Source organism: Aquarana catesbeiana, linkage group LG05, assembly GCF_042186555.1.
Source record: "Aquarana catesbeiana isolate 2022-GZ linkage group LG05, ASM4218655v1, whole genome shotgun sequence".
Classification (NCBI taxonomy): Eukaryota; Metazoa; Chordata; class Amphibia; order Anura; family Ranidae; genus Aquarana; species Aquarana catesbeiana.
The window spans coordinates 436,786,722-436,807,649 of record NC_133328.1 but is presented as its reverse complement, the minus strand read 5'-3'; positions in this window follow the sequence as shown (position 1 = coordinate 436,807,649).

Genomic DNA, 20,928 nt, shown 5'->3' with positions numbered 1-20,928 from the left:
TATGGTTTTTCTAATTTCTTGGTCAGTGAATGGGGCATTTAAGGAGGTCAGTTGTTTCTCAGTCAGTTTGGGTAGATTGAGTTTGCAGAGGAAGTGATCTTTTTCGTCCTGGGAGGGTTGTGGGGTATGGTGGTCTTGTTTCAGGTTGTAAAGGTCTTCATAGTATGTGCTGAAGGCATCAGCTATGTCTTGGGGGTTGCTTAAGGGGGTGTGGGTATGGGGGTGAATGAGTTGGGTTATTTTAGTTTTGGTACGTCTACCTTTTAGTTGTTAGGAGAGTTTCTTGCCAGCTTTGTTGGAGGTGGAGTATGTAGACGCTTTGATTTTCCTGTGAAGGAATTCATAGGAGTGGAGGAGTAGAGTTCTAAGTTCCTGTCTGAGGTTTAGTAATTGGTTGGCCTGTGGGTCTTGGGGGTCTTTTTTGAGCCTGTCCTCTAGGGTCGCTATCTGGGTTGTCAGTTTGTCTATCTGCTGCGTCCTCTTCCTCTTATGCTGAGAACCAAGTTTAATTAACATTCCCCGCATATATGCTTTGTGAGCACTCCACACCACGGCAGGGTCGGGTACCGAGCCTTTGTTCAAGGAAAAGAATTCAGTGATGTGTTTTGATATTTCTGGGGCGTATGTGTCGTTTTGTATAATATAGTTGTTAGCACGCCAGAGAAACGTATTTTGTTGTAAATTGGTGTCTTGTAATGTAATAGATATGGGGGCATGGTCCGACCATGTCGTGGTGTGGATCTGAGAATCAGATATTTTTTGCAAAATGCATTTGTCAGAAAGGAACAGGTCTATTCTTGAATACGAGCAGTGTCTGGGTGAAAAAAAAGTAAAGTCACGTTCAGAGCCGTGGTGGCATCTCCAGACATCGTACAGGTCCTGGGAGGCGATGAATTTCTTTAAAGGAGAGTCACGGCGTTTTGTCGGTGAGGTGGAGTCCATCAAGATGTCTGGGACTAGATTGAAGTCGCCACAGATGATCTGGTGGCCTTTTTGGATGGTGTTGGCAGAGCGAAGAACTTTATGGAGGAATCTCATTTGGTGTGAGTTCGGGGCGTATATATTGATTAAAGTATAAGTTGCTTTGTTGATTGTGCAGATTAGGATACGAAACCGACCTTCTGGGTCTGATAATGAATCAAGGAGTTGGAAATCTAAAGTGTTCCGAAATGCGATCATGACCCCTCTTGATTTAGTGGGGTGTGTGGCATGGAAGATGTGTGGATATTGGTGGTTGTTGCATAAGGGTGTATTGGAATGCAGCAGGTGGGTTTCCTGGATACATAGCACGTCGCTGTGGAGAGCCGAGGCGGTTCTCCACAGTGAGTGACGTTTGGCGGGATGGTTTAGCCCGTTGGCGTTCAAGGAGAGAATGGTGATTGGCATCTTGCGGTGTGAGTTGTGCACAACACTTAGTTAGTTGTTGATGGGTAGGTCCGGAGGTACCTGGCGTTGGGATTCAGCAGATGGGTAGCAGAAGTACGAGACTTGATGGTAGATTGTAGTGGTAGTAGGCTGGTAGTGGAGGTAGGTGGAGGAGGATCCTGGGTCAAGGGATTAGTGATAGCTTCGTGGCAGTCTGGACGGCTGAAAAAAGATAGGACTAGAATACTGCGAATAGAGCAATGTGTTAGAATGCAGTAATAATAATAAAAAAAGGAAAAAAAAAGTCAATGGTAGAACAGTAACTTGTATAGTATAATACAGGTGGTGTGGCTTGTCGAAATGATCAAGTAGTGGGAAGTTCGGTTTAGTTGTTGGAGGTGGTGCTTCTAGTGGTAGAAGGATCTCTAGAGGGGGTGAAGAACACCGTATAATCCTCTATTAGGGGGTACTGAGAGTCAATGATACCGGGAGGAGAAGGCAAGAGAATCAGGTTGCCAGCGCTCAGGGGAGCCATAATGGATGTTAGTGGCCAAGTGTAGTAGTGATGTATACACCTTCAGTTGGGACTGCGGTTTTGCGAGTTGCGGGACGTATTGGGTCCTTTGACTGAAGGGGGTGTTTTAGATAACTCGGGGATTATCCGCCAAGAGTGGAGAAGCTTTAGGCCCTTTTCTAGATCCCCAATGGCGTGCGTTTGGCCATTGTGTACAATAAGGATGGTTGCGGGGTAGCGCCATTTATATTGTAGCTTGTGGTTTTGCAGGCTTTTGGTTATCGGGTTAAGATGTCTTCTCGATTGGAGGGTGTACTTGGACAAGTCAGGAAAGAGTTGGATGCCAGTATATGGAGCAGGCAAGGGTGATTTAGCTCTGTGCCCCATGAGGAGTTTCTCTTTAATGTGGTAGAAGTGGACCCTCATTAGGATGTCTCTGGGGACCGAGGTTGCTAGGTGGGCAGGCTTGGCAATTCTGTGAATCCTATCTATGATTACATCACGCGGGGACGCTTCAGGAATCACAATATGCATCAATTCTTTTGCGTATCTCAGCAAGTCCGCGGGTAGTATGGCTTCGGGGACACCCCTCAACTTTATGTTGTTCCTGCGGGACCTGTCTTCTAAGTCGGCCAGCTTGGCCCGCATCCATGCCTGTTCTTCTTTAACTGTGTCATAGGCGTCAATGACTTCATTAACTGTGGATGTGCATGCCTGTATCCCTCTCTCAGTGTTAGTCACCCTGTCATTTAGCAAGTGAATATCAGAGGTGATTCTGTGGAACATGGATGAGAGGTCCGTCATGAGGGAGGTCTGGAGGGAGATCAGCATGTCCTTTAGTGTGGTATCCATGACTGGCTGTCCTGATGTAGGGAAGGATGCCATAGAGGAGTTCAGGGCCTGGTCTAGGGAGAAGGGAGTAGGAGCCTGGGCCTCAATTTGCTGGTGTTGTGACCGATGCGGCGGCGTGTCTAGCCGCATTTTAGCTTTGGCTGGGCTGCTGGGGAGGGGGTCACCCTCCAGAGTCTGGGATGGGTCAGGTACAGTACCTTGATCCGTGTAATCATCCGTGGAGGCATCCGGGAGGTCCGTGTAAGGTCCGCGCGGCGCGGCCTGGTCGGCGCCATCTTGGATATCCCAGCCCGCCGGCTTATAGGCAAATTCGGTCAGTTTCTGGGGCCTGTGGTCGGTAAATCTCTTTCTGGATGCCTGCATCGTCGTCTCCTGAAGGTGAGGAGTGAGGATGGGTGCGGATGGCGTCGTTGTTGCGGCCGATTACTCTGGATTGTGTCCCCTGGCTGGCGAGCTGTGAGCTTAGGCGTCCATCTTCCTCTCCGGCTGGCCACGCCCCCCCCCCTTACATCATCATTTATGTACACCACTATCACATGCACAACTGTGTCTATCTTAGTGTGTGCTTCTGCCCTCTTTATTTTTAAATTGATTCATGAGCTAATATGGAATAAGTAGTCTCTCTGCAGTTTCATAATATTTAAGGCTACATCCACACACTCATCTGTAACAACATAGAGCAGAACTACAATACAGTAAGATCAATTACAAATTTAAAGAAGTTTCCTGCTTAAAAAAAATGAGAAAGAATCTCTTAAATGTATATGGGGAGTCTAGTAGCAAATGTGGAATATCCATATATAAAAGGTGTAGAAAAGTAGTGCCAATTGCTGTTAAGATAGACAGGATGCTTTGTTGAAACACATCAGGCTTTGTAAAAATTGACATATAAGGTATTTAATTGTTTGATCTATTAAGAAGTATATTTTTCTGAAGGTTACTGATTGTGTAGTGTATTTGTGTATGCTCTATGAAATTGTACAGGTGATCTGCAGAGGGGATCTGCAGCATATACCTTCAAATTGTAGAATTTGTTTAATAGGTTTTTCTCTTTTACTAGGAATTCCTTTCAGAGTGTAGACATTGCTAATTTTGTAAATGATCCTATTCTGTCAGTTAGAAAAAGTTCAAGGATCCTGATAGCCAGCAGGGTCAATACCTTTGTCTTGCTAGAGGGAATCATCTCACATAGAACCATTTCTTATTAAAAAATATTTCTAGGAGCTCCAGAGAGCTCCACTCCATTAGCACCTATTGACAATGCTATACACCGCAGTCCAACTCATCAAGATCTCACAACTGCTGTCACTAGGGATGAGCCGAACACCTCCCTGTTCGGTTCGCACCAGAACATGCGAACAGGCAAAAAATTTGTTCAAACACGCGAACACCATTAAAGTCTAAGGGACTCGAGCATGAATAATCAAAAGTGCTCATTTTAAAGGCTTATATGCAAGTTATTGTCATAAAAAGTGTTTGGGGACCTGGGTCCTGCCCCAGGGGACATGGATCAATGCAAAAAAGGTTTTAAAAATGGCCGTGTTTTCGGGAGCAGTGATTTTAATAATGCTTAAAGTGAAACAAAAAAAGTGTAATATTCCTTTAAATTTCATACCTGGGGGGTGTCTATAGTATGCCTGTAAAGGGGCACATGTTTGCCGTGTTTAGAACAGTCTGACAGCAAAATGACAATTCAAAGGAAAAAAAAGTAATTTAAAACTACTCGCGGCTATTAATGAATTGTCTGTTTGACCATACACATAAAAGTTCATTGATAAAATTGGCATGGGATTCCCCCACAGGGGAACCCCAAACCAAAATTTTTTAAAAAATGGCGTGGTGGTCCCCCTTAAAATCAATACCAGACCCTTCAGGTGTGGGGTCCCCCCAGAAATCCATACCAGACCCTTATCCGAGCACGCAACCTGGCAGGCCGCAGGAAAATAGGGGGGACGAGAGAGCGCCCCCCTCCTGAACCGTACCAGGCCACATGCCCTCAACATTGGGAGGGTGCTTTGGGGTCCCCCCCAAAGCACCTTGTCCCCATGTTGATGGGGACAAGGGCCTCATCCCCACAGCCCTTGCTCAGTGGTTGTGGGTGGTTGTGGGGGTCTGCAGGCGGGGGCTTATCAGAATCTGGAAGCCTCCTTTAATAAGGGGACCCCCAGATCCCAGCCCCCCTGTTGCTCCAGTGTTCTTGTCCGGCATCTTCCTCCGTGGCGTTATGTAACCGGGTGACCCCACCCCCCTCTGACGTCATGGGGAAACCCATAGGGAAGTTCCCGTCAAGTTCCCGTGCATCAGAGGGGCGGGGTTACCGGGTAGCCCCTCCCTCCGTTATTTAAGAAGTGTCAGAAGACGAGAAGCGTCACACAGCGGGAGCCTCCCATCATGGATGCGGAGTGGCCCGAGAACGAAGAAGGGAAGAAGACACTGTGGAGGAAGATGCCTGACGAGAACACCAGAGCAAGAAGCAGAGGATCGGAGGAAGAACCAGAGGAAGAAGAAGATGGAGGAAGAAACCGAAGGAAGATAGAAGAAAGAAGACAGAAGACAGAAGACAGAAGAAAGAAGATGGAAAGAAGAAGACTTTAAATAAAGGAATTGTCAAAAACTGTCTCTTGTCATTTTTGACACTTTTTTTGTGAAATGGTAGGGGTACTTTTGTACCCCCTTACCATTTCACACAGGAAGAGATGGGATCTGGGGGTCCCCTTGTTAAAGGGGGCTTTCAGATTCCGATAAGCCCCCCCGCCCGCAGACCCCCACAACCACTGGGCAAGGGTTGTGGGGAAGGGGCCCTTGTCCCCATCAACATGGGGACAAGGTGCTTTGGGGGGACCCCAAAGCACCCTCCCAATGTTGAGGGCATGTGGTCTGGTACAGTTCAGGAGGGGGGCCGCTCTCTCATCCCCCTCTTTTCCTGCGGCCTGCCAGGTTGCGTGCTCAGATAAGGGTCTGGTATAGATTTTGAGGGGGACCCCACGCCATTTTTTTTTAAATTTTGGTGTGGGGTTCCCTTTAATATCCATACCAGACCTGAAGGGCCTGGTATGGAATTTAGGGGGACCCCCACGCATTTTTTAAAAAAAATTTTGGTTCGGGGTTCCCCTGTGGGGAAATCCCATGCCGTTTTTATAAATTAACTTTTATGTGTATTGTCGGACCGACAATTCATTAATATCCGCAAGTAGTTTTGAATTACTTTTTTTTCTTTGAAATGTCATTTTGCTGTCAGACTGTTCTAAACACGGGAAACATGCTCCCCTTTACAGGCATACTATAGACCAGTGTTTCTCAACTCCAGTCCTCAAGGCGCCCCAACAGGTCATGTTTTCAGGATTTCCCTCAGATGAATCGGCTGTGGTAATTACTAAGGAAGTGAAACTGATCAAATCACCTGTGCAAGATAATGGAAATCCTGAAAACATGACCTGTTGGGGCGCCTTGAGGACTGGAGTTGAGAAACACTGCTATAGACACCCCACAGGTACAAAATATTACACTTTTATTGTTTCACGTTAAGCATTATTAAAATCACTGCTCCCGAAAAGACGGCCGTTTTTAAAACTTTTTTTGCATTGATCCATGGCCCCTGGGGCAGGACCCAGGTCCCCAAACACTTTTTATGACAATACCATGCAAACAAGCCTTTAAAATTAGCACTTTTGATTTCTCCGATAGACTTTTAAAGGGTGTTCCGCGGCTTTCGAATTTGCTGCGAACACCCCAAATTGTTCGCTGTCCGGCGAACTGACGAACAGCCGATGTTTGAGTCGAACATGAGTTTGACTCAGACTCAAAGCTCATTCCTAGCTGTCACCAATCCTCTGATTCCCTGGATGTCTAAATTAGGATAGTAAAAATTATTTAGCAGCACCCCACAGATTTCTTCCCTGCCACCAGGCCATGTGAAACACAAGGTGGCAACGGCTCACCTTTATTAGTTCCAGCATACTGTCCCAGCAGCATTGTCTTATTAAGCCTAGTACACATTGGCCGAATGTTGGCTGCCATCGTCCAGCTCAAACGAAACAGACGTTCGGCCCATGTGTATGGCAGACATTCGGCGGCTTCTGTTGAAGGCTCATGACCGAAAAAGCGCATTCAGCCAGTGGCTGACAAGAGTGCTTTGGTAGGGGGGCTGTCCCCCTGTCAGAACACAATAGAACAGTAGGGGAGATTGGTGTACTAACATTGGATTGTTAGTACAGTGGCTTCGACCTGAGCTGTCAGTTTTTCTAGTGGTGTGTACTAGGCTATAGGAACCTCTCAGCAGATCAAGCCTATAGGTGTCTATTCTAATGAGTCCTCTCCCCAGCACCCTTCTAGCACATGCAGTCCCATAAAAAGCAAATAATGGGAGGGGGAGGCTCAGTATCATTAACCCCAGCTGCAGCTCCTAAGCCTTTCATTGACCTCTATCCTACTGCCATCCAAGCTGTCTTTGAGTCCACACTTAAAAATATGTTACTTTATGCTTCTTTAAGAAATTGACTACACAAAAGATACAGTATATCTGCTTTATAACATAAAACTAATATCTCCATTCAGTATTTTAATGATAGAATTCAGCATATTGAAACTAAAATGAGGGCATTCTCCTCAGCACACAATGATTTTATGCTTTTCCATAATGATCACAAAACTGAAACCCAGTTTAAATTTAGGGTGATTTTAAATTCTTGTTTTTTTTTTCTTAAAAACAACAAACATGTTATACTTGCCTGCTCTGTGCAGTTGGATTTGCATAGAGGAGCCTGGATCCTCCTCTTCTCAGGTCCCTCCTCTGGTCTCCTGGCCCCTCCCTCCTGACGAGTGCCCCCACAGCAAGCAGCTTGCTATGGGTGCACCTAAGCCGAGCCGTGGGGTTGTGTGTCCATTCAGACACAGAGCCCCAGATAGGCCCTGTCCCCTCTCTCTCCTCATTGGCTTACTGACTTTGATTGACAGCAGCGCTAGCCAATGGCACTCCGCTGATGTCTCAGCCAATGAGGAGGAGAGACCCGGGCAGCCAAGTCTCTCCTGCAACATCGCTGGATAGATCATCATCCTGCAACATCGCTGGGGCTTTTTATCTTAATGCAAAGAACGCATTAAGATAAAAAAACTTCTGCCTTTACAGTCAGGTCACACAGACAGGTCACACAGAATCTCCAAGACAAACTTCTTGCTAGAGCTCACCCCAAGATATGAATTGGTGAGAATACACTTTTTCCTTGTCAAAAGAAGTTTATTGAGTATACAATGTTATAAAGATACATAAAGATACATAAAGTAAGTTTACAAGGATCTATAAAGTAAGCTCATTGTTTTACAGTAGGGTTTATATAGGTAAATATCATGAAATTTCAAATATTAAACATTGGGTTCACGTAAACCTAAATTAAAGATATATATCATTTCCTTAGTTACTTTTGTAGGTATTTAAATGATTTATACCTACTATACATATTGTTTACAAGTAGAGTGTATATAGGTCAAATAAATTCTGATAATGAGCTTTAATCGTAAGGTAGAGAAAAGGAAAGAGAAAGAAGAAAAAGGGTTGAAAGGTAGAGGTATGGTCCACAAGGTTGTCCCGCTCGTCAGTTTATTATTCTTTTTAGTTCTCTTTGAAGCCTTAGAATGGGTGTCTCTGTAAGTCATTTAATCTGTTACCATGGCAACAGGACAGAGTCATTGAAATTTGACAGGAACTGTTGTTTTATCCAAGGATGCCAAAGTTTTTCAAATTTTGGAATTTGATTTTGATCGATGGCTACCATCTTAGCATGGGACATTGTATTATTCATTCTGTGAATTGTTTCTGCTAGTACCAATGTAGGAGATTTCCATGCCTTGGCCACTGTTTGTTTTGCAGCCGTTATTAGTTGGATCATAAGTTTGAATTGAGAGAGTGTTAACCATTCCAGTTTTAGATTAAGTAAAGTTAAATATGGATCTGGTTGTATTATTTTTTTAAATATTTTAGATGCAATCACGAAGACTTCCTTCCAGAAGGTTTGGATTACTGGGCACGTCCACCATATGTGTAAATATGTGCCTATTTCTGGGCATCCTCGAAAACAAAGAGTTGAGGTATTAGGTGAATATTTTGCCACTCTAGCGGGTACAAGGTACCAGCGAGTTAGGACTTTATAATTTGTCTCCAGTGCCAAGATGTTGGGTGAAGATGACTTAGATGTGAGCCATATATTAGACCAGTCCGTGTCTTCTAAAGTTCGTCCCAGGTCCTCCTCCCACCTCTGAACGTAAGAGGGTCTATTAAGATTTGCTACTCCATATAATTGATTATAAAGTGATGAAATTGTACCTTTAGCAAATGGATCTTTTGTACAGATTGATTCAAAAATGGATAATTGGGATAATGGTGTATCCCCTTTTAGGAATGGTGTATAGAAATTTTTGATTTGGAGATATCTAAATATCTCAGAGTTTGGTAGATCATATTTTTCTCTAAGCGATGGGAATGAAAGGAATGATTTAGATGCTATGAAGTCATTTAGTGTCTGAATGCCTGATGTTGTCCAAGCTTTAAAAGAATTTGGGTAGATCCATGCCGGATAAAAGGCCGGATTTCTGATAAAAGAAAGGAGAGGATTGTGTGGAGATTGTAACTGATATTTGGTTTTTAGTTTATCCCAGAGAGATAAGAAGTGTTTAGTTATGGGATTATGAATTTTAAAGCGGTCTTTAGGATCAAGCCATAATAAATTTGATATTAATAGAGGGTCATTTTCTGAAGCCTCTATAAATACCCATAATGGGATTTCCTGTTTTGCATGGTATTTGGACAGACTGGCCAAATGTGCTGCTCTGTAGTAGTTAGTAAAATTAGGGTATCCCAGGCCTCCTTTATTTTTGGGAAGATGTAGTGTGTGTATAGGTATACGTGGTTTAGAAGAGCCCCATATAAACGAAGTTGCTCTTTTTTGTACTATTCTCAAAAAATAGGAAGGAATTGGAATAGGGAGGACTCTGAATAGATAAAGCAATTTGGGTAGAATAGTCATTTTGATTGCATTAATCTTCCCTATCCAGGATAAAGGAAGTTGCGACCATTGTTTTATTAGATTTGTGATCTGTCTTAATACAGGAGGATAATTGGTTGAGAATAAGTCAGAATGAGATGCTGTTAAATGAATTCCAAGATATGGGATTGATTTTTCTGCCCATGTGAATGGGAGTGCAGCCCTAGCTGGGATCAATTCCATGTTTGTGAGTGAAATATTAAGCACTAGGCATTTCTTAGGATTAATCATAAGGCCGGATAGGGCTGCAAATCCATCAAGAGCTGGTATTAAGTTAGGACCAGAGACCTGTGGTGATGATAGAAAAAGTAATATATCGTCTGCAAATATACATAATTTGTGTGTAATACCTCCTACTTCAATGCCAGTTATAGTTTGGTTTGTTCTGATGTATTGGGCCATGGGTTCGCGTATAAGGGCAAATAATAAGGGAGATAATGGGCAACCCTGTCGGGTACCTCTTTCGATATTAAAGGCTTCAGATTTGTATCCAGCATATTTTATATAGGCTTTGGGTTTATTATATAATGCTTTGATCCATGTTAAAAAGTGGGGTCCAAAACCCCATTTTTGTAATGAATATTGCATATATTGCCAGGATACTGTGTCAAATGCCCTCTTAATATCGAGAGATAGAAAACATAAAGGGATTTTCCGTTTTTTAGCAATATGTGCCAATAACACTGCCCTGCGTATATTATCGCCTGCCTGTCTATTTGGCATGAAGCCTACTTGATCTCTATGTATTAATTTTCCTATAATGCTATTGAGGCGTTTTGCTATTATTTTTGCTAATAATTTAATATCGAGGTTTAACAGAGAGATAGGCCGATAATTCACACAGGAAGTATCATCAGAAAGGGGTTTTGGGATCATACAGACAATTGCCATTAGTGTTTCTTGCTGAAAAGAATGTCCATCTAGAAGTTTGTTAAAAGTTTCAGTGAGAATGGGAGAGAGTATTTCTGAGAATGTTTTATAGTATAAAGCCGAGTAGCCGTCTGGGCCTGGTCTTTTGTTAAGTTTTAGGTCTTTTATGGCGTTAGCAACTTCATCTATAGTTATAGGCTCATCCAAACTGCTTTTTTGATTCTGAGATAACTCAGGTAAGGTTATTTTTGAGAAGAAGGATTCAGCTTCTGTAGGATTAAATTCATTGTTTGTCTTGTATAAAGTTGCGAGATGTGAGTGAAATTTATGGACTATTTTAACTGGATTACAAGTGTAAACATTTTTTGATAATTTCAAACGTATTGGTTTGAAAGATTTGTTAGTTGAATTTAATGCCCGAGCCAAATATGTACCTGGTTTGTTTGTATTCATGTAGAAATTGTGTTTGGAGCGTTTGAGGGATTTATCAACTGACTCAGTGAGAAATAGATCGTATTCCAATCTAGATTTTTCCAGATGAGATTTTGTACTCTGAGATGGATTATCTTGAAATGATATGTAGGCTGCATTAAAATTGAGTTCTAGTTTTTTTGCTAGATTTTTGCGTTCCCGTTTAAATAGTGCCATTTGTCTTTGTATTGTACCACGCAAGACAGGCTTATGAGCTTCCCACAGTGTTATTGGGGAGATGTCTGTTGTATTATTAATTGATATGTATTCCTTTAAAGCTTGTTCAATAGCCATCTGATGTAGTGGGTGTTTGAGCATTATGTCCGGTAAGTACCACGTTGGGTCATGCGCTTTTGGTATGGCTGAGGCTATAGTAGTGTATACTGCATTATGGTCAGACCACGGAATCGGAATTATATCTGATGCAATAATTTCTGGTATCATTCCTATTGTTAGAAAAATATGATCTATTCTGGTGAAGGTTTGATGAGGGTGCGAGAAATAAGTGAATTTCTTTTTCATTGGGTTACTTTCTCTCCATGAATCTACCAGATTGTATTTGGAAAGAAGTTGAGAAAAAGGTAATCTAGAGGTTATTTTGGATGGTGTAAAAGGTGATTTATCTAGAAATGGGAGGAGGACCTGGTTCGAATCCCCACACATTATCACTGTTCCTATTTTGTGTGTATTAATCACTTGTAATATATGTGAGAGGAATGGTGTAGGTTGTTTGTTAGGAGCGTAGTAGGAAATCACCGTGATTGCTGTATCCATTATATAACCCATGAGTATCAGGTATCTACCTTCTGGGTCTTTAATTTCTGATAAGGTGAATGGTGTGGATCGGTGAAATGCAATTAGAGTTCCCCTTTGCTTGGTACAGGCAGAAGCCGTGTAAATTTGTTGATAAAAAGGAGAAATATATTTTGGAGTAGAATCTTTGGTGAAGTGTGTTTCTTGGAGGCATACTATGTGAGCCTTCTTGTTATGGAAAGTACGGAAGGCTTTGGTCCTTTTTTGAGGGACATTTATTCCCTGAACATTCAGGGAAAGTATATTCAGTGGTGCCATGGCAATAGATCAAATAGTTTTGACTTACTTTTTGTTATGCAGAGCTGACTGCGCAGATCAACCTGTGTGGACTGAAGAGATGAATAGATAGAAAAGAAACCAGTGAATTCTGGAGTAAAGAGTAAACAAAAAACATATGAGATTAGATGATACATTGTATAAATTATTTTTTGCAAGTAATCACAATTTACCCGTGAAAGAGAATAAATATCTCTCTCAGGGGAATAAGTGCCTTCGTCACACTCCCACATAATATGGTTGGGAGAATGAGGAGGGCTAATGGGGGTACACGGATCTTCCGCTTACAGGAGAGAAGTGCTATGTCAAAAGACATCAAAATGATGTTTCATTAATTGGAGTGCAGAATATAGTTTTTGTTGAAATTATTTATTCCAGGGTGGTTGTATATGATTAGTCTTGCCCTAGGCTAAATAATTCAGTTAGAAAGGTACTGTTAATAACTTTGGTATTGATGAAGATAGTTTGAATTATTTTGGGATTTTAACCCTTTTAGAGTAAACAATTACATATTTTATTCATATGTAACTGTTTAGATATGTTAACTCATAAAATTGAGGTTGTATTGCTTCAGATTAGAATAAACAAAAACATAATTCTAGGAACTAGTTAGGTAATAATATATTTGTTTTAAGAAAAGAAAGAAAAAGCTTCCATTACTTCTGGATTATTGAACATATTTGTCCTAAAAAGTAATAAATCTATTGTTATTACCTGATAATATATAACTGAACAAGAATTTCCTTATTTCACTTATATATTCTAAGGCTATATGAATCAGAAGTAATAAGAAATATAACTGGAATGTAACATGATCCCACACAGTGTGTGACTATCAGAATGCAGTTACATTCAGTTATAAATATAGGTTTTTTATAGAGAACCATCTCTTAGTATAATAAATGAAGAGATATCAGGAATTAGGATGTCAGTCCATTGAATCTTCTTGGTCCATGGATGATGTGGCATAACGGCCTCTTTTGTGAGAATGATGATTCCCATTTTGTTCTGAAATTTTCTGGGTGCTGCCTGAAGGTGAAGATGATGCCATTCTTCTGCGTGTGGGAGTGTTGCTGCTTGTGGGTTCTGTCAGATTTAATTTTAAAAGGGTTTGTTGTAGTTCATCTGCTGATCTGCTTCTGTAAATTGTACCTTGGTAGTTAAATCTGACTGAAAAGGGGAAGCCCCATTGATACATAATGTTGTGGCGTTGCAGTTCCATTAGTTGGGGTTTCATGGATCGTCTTTTAGTAATAGTAAGTTGGGATAGGTCAGCAAAAATTTGATAATTGTGTCCTTGAAAATTAAGTTCCTTTTTTTCTCTTGCAGCAATTAGTATTTGTTCTTTCGTTCTGTAATAATGAAATTTTGTGATTATATCACGTGGGGGTCCATCTTTCTTTTTGGCTGTGAGGGCTCTGTGTACTCTGTCCAGTTCTAAACGTTCAATAGGGATATCTGGCTTTAGTTCTTGTAATAGAGCAGTAATAGTAGATTGCAGGTCTGTCACAGTTTCAGGTATTCCCCTTATGCGCAAGTTTTTCGTAATCTTCGAGCTTAGTTTGAAGTATTAAATTCTCTTTTTTTAATTGTTCCAATTCTGTTATATTTTCTTGGGTTGTAATTTCAATTTCATCCATTTTTATTTCTAAGGCTGCGGTGCGGTTTCCCAGCTCTCTTATTTCTTTGGTTAGGCTTTTTGTTATTTGGTCTGAGGTTTGTTTTAAAGCCTTATGAAGCATCTTTTCAAATTGTAATAATATTACTGGGGATACTGAGGAGGCTTGTGGAGAAGTTTGTGAGAGGATTTGTTCTGTATCTGACTCAAATGGAGAGTCTTGCTGTGACATTTTCTGTCTGTGAGAGCGCCCTGATGCTGTATCTTGTGAGGTGACTGGAGCTGCTTCAGCTGCAGTGAGTGCCTGTGAGCTCTTTGTGAGGTGATTTTTATTTCTGCCACGGTTTCCTCCCAGTACCATATTTCCTGCCCAAACTTTCACAGTTTGTTCCCTGGGGCAAAAAGGTTCAAATGGATACCTTTTGAGCCTGCAGGCTCCGCTTTGTCCTTCTCTTCTCTCCTCAGCGGTGTGGAGCTCTAACAATGCATGTCTGCTCTGCTAGGCTCCGCCTCCTGCCCTCCCGAGAATACACTTTTTCAATGTTAAGAGTCTATGCTAGCTGCCAGGAAAATTCCTTCACTGCTTTAAAAATACCTAGGGATTTCCTTCTACATTGGCTTCTCCCAAATCACTATTCAAGCCAGAATTTTTTTTTTCCCAACTAACCAAAACTGTTAAGAACAAAGTGATCCTTTATAAATGGAGCAGCCAGAATCTGGAGCAGTTGTGCAAGACAACCAATCAGTTTCTAGCATTCATTTTCAAAGATTAAAATGGTTGTAAAGAGTGAAGGTTTTTTTACCTTCATGCATTCTATGCATGAAGGCAAAAAAACATTGATGTGCAGCTCTCCCCAAAGCCCCCTTAATACTTACCTGAGCCCAAATCCCAATCCAGCGACGTGCATGAGAGAAGCATCTCTCCTGGGACTCTCCCTCCTCATTGACTGGGATACAGCAGAAAGAGCTATTGGTTCCCATTGCTGTCAATCACAGCCACTGAGGAGATAGCAGGGGGGGGCTGAGCCGGCTTGAGAGCGAGCACGCATAAGTACCCACAGAGCAAGCAGCTTGCTATGGGGTCACTTGGCAAGGGGAGGGGCCAGAAGCACCAGCGGGGGGAGAGGAACAGGGCTGAAACAAGTTAAAAAAAAACATTTTGCCCTTAGAACCACTTTAAAATAAAAAAAGAGACTAACCCCCCACCACAAATCAAATATCTATTAACCTAAAGGATATTGTTGACATATTCAGCAAAGATTTATTTAAACTTATGCTTTGACTTCCAAAATGACCATTCACTAAACCAGCACCACCAGCCATGACAAACAAACAAAAGATTTCCCAGCACACTTACCAGCCAGCCTGCAAAACAACCAAATTGACCCTGTCTAACAATTTATGTTAAAAAACGAGGATTTTGTTCGCACATGTTTGCAAATATATGCATAAGCTGTAGTACCCACGTCAAGGCTCCTCTGTATACTGGAGTCAAAATTTTTCAGAGTCTCCTAAATAGGGGCATATTTAGCAGTGGATAGATTAAGGGCAAATGTGGCTAGAGGGAGACCACCCTTCCTTAAAGGCAGAGGAAAGCAGGTGATGCTCAGCAAAAGCACAATGGCAGCAAAGGCATCCTGTGCGTCCCTGCATCTAATTCAACCAACTGTACAAAAAGTGGCAACCTATAAAAAGCCTTTGCAGTAAATTGAAAATGGAACAGCAACACACATCAAACACAAACAAATGATTTCCCAGTACATTTACCAGCCAACCTGCAAAACAACCTAATTGACCCTGTCTAACATTGTTCATTAAAAGCTGAGGGTTTTGTTTGCACACATTTTCAAATACAGTAAAACCTTGGTTTGCGAGCATAATTTGTTCCAGAAATATGTTTGTAATCCAAAGCACTTGTATGTCAAATCATTTTTTTTACAGGGTATAAAAGAGAAGAGAGACACCCCTAAGTGTAGCAATAAGTTGCTAAATGTTGTACCTTCAGTAAATGTAACCATATTGCTACACTTAGAGGCTCCTCTCTTCTTTTTTATACTCAGTTGTGATATGACGCTACTCTTATATCAAGACATTGCTTGTATATCAAGGCACAATTTATTAAAACATTTTGCTTGTCTTGCAAAACGCTCTCAAACCAAGTTACTCTCAAACCAAGGTTTTACTGTATATGCATAAACTGCAGTGCCCACATGATGGCTCCTCTGTATATTGCACTCCTAACGCTAGAATTTTCTAAATAGGATCACATATAGCAGTGGATAGATTAAGAGCAGGTGTGTCTAGAGGGAGCCTTCCCCTCCTGTTTTTAACGCAAATTTTTAGACAGGGGCAATTTGGTTGTTTCATAGGCTGGCTGGTAAGTGTGCTGGGAAATCTTTTGTTTGTTTTTGATATAAATTGCCCTTCCATGTGTACCTTGCTGCAAAGGCTAGTTATAGGTTGGGGAAGTTGCCACTTTTTTGTACAGTTAAAGTGGAGTTCCACCCAAAAGTGGAACTTCCACTCATCAGATTCCCCCCCTCCGGTAACACAGTTGGCACCTTTCAGGGGGGAGGGGGGTACAGATACCTGTATATTACAGGTATCTGTACCCACTTCCAGCATAGATAGCCGCAGAATCTGCGGTTATTTACGCCACCTTTTGCTCCCTCCCCGCTGCCTGCTGGGAAACACACGGGTCCCAGAGGCAGCAGGGACCATCCGTATTGCGCTGCGCGACTCGCGCATGCGCAGTAGGGAACCGGGAAGTGAAGCCGCACGGCTTCACTTCCTGATTCCCTTACCGAAGATGGAGGCGGCAGCACCTGAGGACGGGGAGACGGTTTGGCCTCGGGTGCCGACATCGCGGGCGCCCTGGACAGGTAAGTGTCCATGTTTTAAAAGTCAGCAGCTGCAGTATTTTCAGCGGCGCTCCGCTTTAATTTAATTGAGTGTGGGGACACACTGGATGAATTCCCAGCCATTGTGTTCTTGCTAGGCATCATGTCCCTGTGACTTTAACCACCTCAATACCAGGCACTTACACCCCCTTCCTGCCCAAGCCAATTTTCAGCTTTCAGCACTGTCGCTGTTTAAATGACAATTGTGTGGTCATACTACACTGTACCCAAACAGAATTTTTATCATTTTGTTCCCACAAATAGAGCTTTCTTTTGGTAGTATTTGATCACTTCTGCATTTTTTATTTTTTGCTAAACAAATAAAAAAAGACCTAAAATCTTGAAAAAAAAAAAATCATTTTTCTTTTATTTCTGTTATAAAATTTTGTAAATAAGTACATTTTCTCCTTCACTGATAGGCACTGATAAGGTGGCACTGATAAGGCTGCACCGATGAGGTTGCACCAATGAGGTGACACTGATGGGCACTGACAATGGGCACTGATAGGCGGCACTGATATGCAGCACTGATGGGCATTGATAGGTGTCACTGATGGTCACTGATGGGTACTTATGGGTGGCACTGATGGGCACTGATACGTGGCACTGCTGGACACTGATATGTGGCACTGATAGATGGCATTGATAGGAATCACTGATGGCACTGGCACTGCCAGGCATTGGGAATAGGCACTGATTGGCAGCTGCCTGGGCACCGTTTGGCATTTCCCTGGTGGTCTAGGGTGGCATACCTGGTGGTCCAGGGTGGTGCCAATCCCTGGTGGTCCTGGCGGCATCCTAGTGGTCCTGGGTGGGCAACCGAGGGTGGGCTGCGCTGATAAACAATCAGCACAGACCCCCCTCTCAGGTCAGCAGCCCGATCGGCTCTCCTCTACTCGCGTCTGTCAGACACGAGTGAGGAAAACACGATCAACAGCTCTTCATGTTTACATCGTGATCATCCATGATTGGACACGGGTGATCACATGGTAAAGAGCCAAGATCGGTGTAGCAGTGTGTCTGACTAACACACCACACCACCGATCGGCGTGATGCCCGCCCCCACGGGCACGTGAGAGTGGTCGTTCTGGGTGAACGTCATATGAGGCCTCCCAGAATGAGAGCCGCGTTGCCTAGCCGTCATTTGATGGCCAGTGTGCGTGAGGCGGTTAAGGAGGGGTGGGCTCCCCCCAGGCACACCTGCCCTTAATCTATTCACTGCTATACAGTATGTGCTCCTATTGAGACTCCATGTGCACCTTACACTACAAAGGCTAATTATAAAAAAGTGGCAACCGCCCCAACCTATACCTCCATCCATGAACCTTCCCACACTCTCCCTGAAACAATTAAAGCAATTAACAATTGCTTTAAAGCACCTATTCCAATCCTTTACTCCTCAGATGATACAAAAAACATTTTTTTGAGTCATAAGTCACTGGACATTGATGGCTTTTCCAAACAAATACTGTAGGCAATACAAATGACTTTTGCACCCTATCTAGCAGTTATATACTATATAGCATTAATAGTGACTACAACAAGGTAAAATCCAGGGACTTTCTATGACAGCACCCAGGGATACAAAATCAACACAGATATAAAAAAAAAAATTCCAAATATATTAGTCACCCCATACGAAAGTTTAAGAGGATCACAGATCATGCTCAATACAATATTTTTTTTTGTGACAAACTTTAAATACCACTTATAGTTTATATTTTCACCACATTGAGTATTCTGTCTTACAGATAGCAAGCAAGTTTCCATCAACACATTGCATAGATGACTCCGTTTCATCAGGACCGGCAGTGTAACAGTAACATGGCATTGATGCATTTCATTGATCTCAATATAGAGGTCCAAACTGGTTTAAAGCATCATATGGTTACATCATTGTAACCAAGGCAACAGCTATTAGGTTTTTCATATATAGTACTAAGAGCCTGAGAGGTCCATGACATAAGGGATAAGTTCAGCTTTTGCTGGTAAAAAAATGTGCATTTACTATTTTTGTTTAGGATCCTGGAAAGCATTGCACCAGCAATCAGCAGATTGCTGGCGCCATGCAGGTCTCCTGCAGACTGTCAATGTAAGCTGTCTTCCTGTGCATCGTAAGGGCAGGCAATTTCACATTGACAAGAAGAATCAATGAACTACCAGAGCCATCAACAGCGCTCTGGTAGTTCACTTGTGAACTGCAAGCCAACAGCCTTAAAGGATGTTTGTACTTGTAGTTCATTCATTCACAGAACCCTGTGAATGAATGATGTAGCTGCGTTGGTGGAGCCCTGCACGGCCACTCTCTTTTCAAAAAGTGACATCTGATACAGGGAACTTCTCCCTGTACTGCTGTCACACAGGTGAAACATGTAACATTTTCCTCAAGGTGAACTTAGGAGGCTCTCCCCATCAGCCAGAGTATTCATCGCAGACATGCTAGCCACAGAATTTCAAACAACAAATGGTACAAGGCAAGGTTAGCCATTCTCTCCCATAATTTTTGCTTTAGTAATCGAACCACTAGTTCCACATTAGTTCCAATGCAAACATTAGGGGTCTAGAAACACATGGTGGTTCTCATAATATCACCCTATTTGCTGATGCTGAGGTCTCATGGTATTAAACCCCTTGCCTCCCTGTGAACAATCCAAAACATCACTATTTAGTGCAACCTCCCACTATAAATCAAATAAGACTAAATCCCATATGTGAGCCTGCATATTCTGCTCTCTTTAAAGCGGAGTTCCACCCTAAAGTGGAACTTCCGCTCATTGGATTCCTCCCCCCCTCTGGTGCCTCAATTGGCACCTTTCAGGGGGGTGCAGATACCTGTATCATACAGGTATCTGCACCCACTTCCGGGCATAGCTAGCCGCAGCTAGCCGCAAATTCCTGCCCCCCCCGTTGTATTGTGGGAAACACACAGTTCCCACAACACAATGGGGACCAGTGTAGACGCGCAGCGCGACTCGCGCATGCACAGTAGGGAACCGGGCAGTGAAGCCGCAGCTCTTCACTTCCCGATTCCCTGACCCAGGATGGCGGCGGGGGCAGCCGAGAGATGAGCGATCGATCGGCTTCCGACATCGCTGGACCCTGGGACAGGTAAGTGTCCATTTATTAAAAGTCAGCAGCTGCAGTATTTGTAGCTGCTGGCTTTTAATATTTTTGTTTAAGGTGGAGCTCCGCTTTAAAGGACCAAATAATGCAACTGTTCCCAAATAAATTGATCCCCACTGTAATTGATATCATTCAGATCTCTTCTAAAACCTCCCACTTATACGATGTGAATCAAAAAACAATCTCCCCGAGAACTCAATTGCCTATCCAAGGCATGGTAAATTGCATCATTTAAGATGCCAATACTCTAGATGTGGTAAAAGTGTTGGCACGTATTTACATATGTTTTGAGTTGTCCGAGGGTAGCTCAGTTTTGGAGAGAAGAAGTTGAACTCATTAACCATCATCTCCAGCTGACTCTACCAATTCAGGATGATGAGCAGAGGCCTAGATGCACTAAACCGTTGATAGCTTATTTGTTATATTATGCCAAGAGGGAAATCATTCTCAAGTGGAATGCCCCTTCCTCTGTAGGTTCTTGGGAAAAAATCTATTAATGCTGTTCTTCCTATGTACAAATTGACCTACATTATTAGGAATTCGCCAAGAAAGTTTGACATAGTGTGGCAGCCATGGACAACTTAGGCAAAGGGGTTTCTCTCCCTGAATCCTTGATCCTACAGCTGGTTGTCTGTGATACCTTTTCTTGTCCGCTCTAGTTGGTGCAATAACCGTGGTACCAGTTCCCTTTATGAGTTGGTACCTTTAGTTCTATATATGACTGTATCAATAAAGTGGACTTTGAGTCCTTAATAATGTCCGTGTGTGATGTATATTTTGATTATGTACATGCTACTGGATTTGTACCATGCCTTTGTTTCAATAAACAGGAACATTGTTAAAAAAAGATGCCAATACTCAAGAAATTGCTATACTTATTTAAAAATATTGCAGATTTATTATTACCAGTCCCATTTGTAACTTCCATACAAAGCACCATCAATCAGTATGTATCCCCTTCCCGCCGACCGAACGCACATATGCGTACTCGGCTTTCCGGGGTTATACCGGGATGATGCCCGCAGCTGCAGGCATCATCCCGGTACCGTTGTTTTCAGCGGGCGATCGGCTACCCTAGTATAACAACCGATG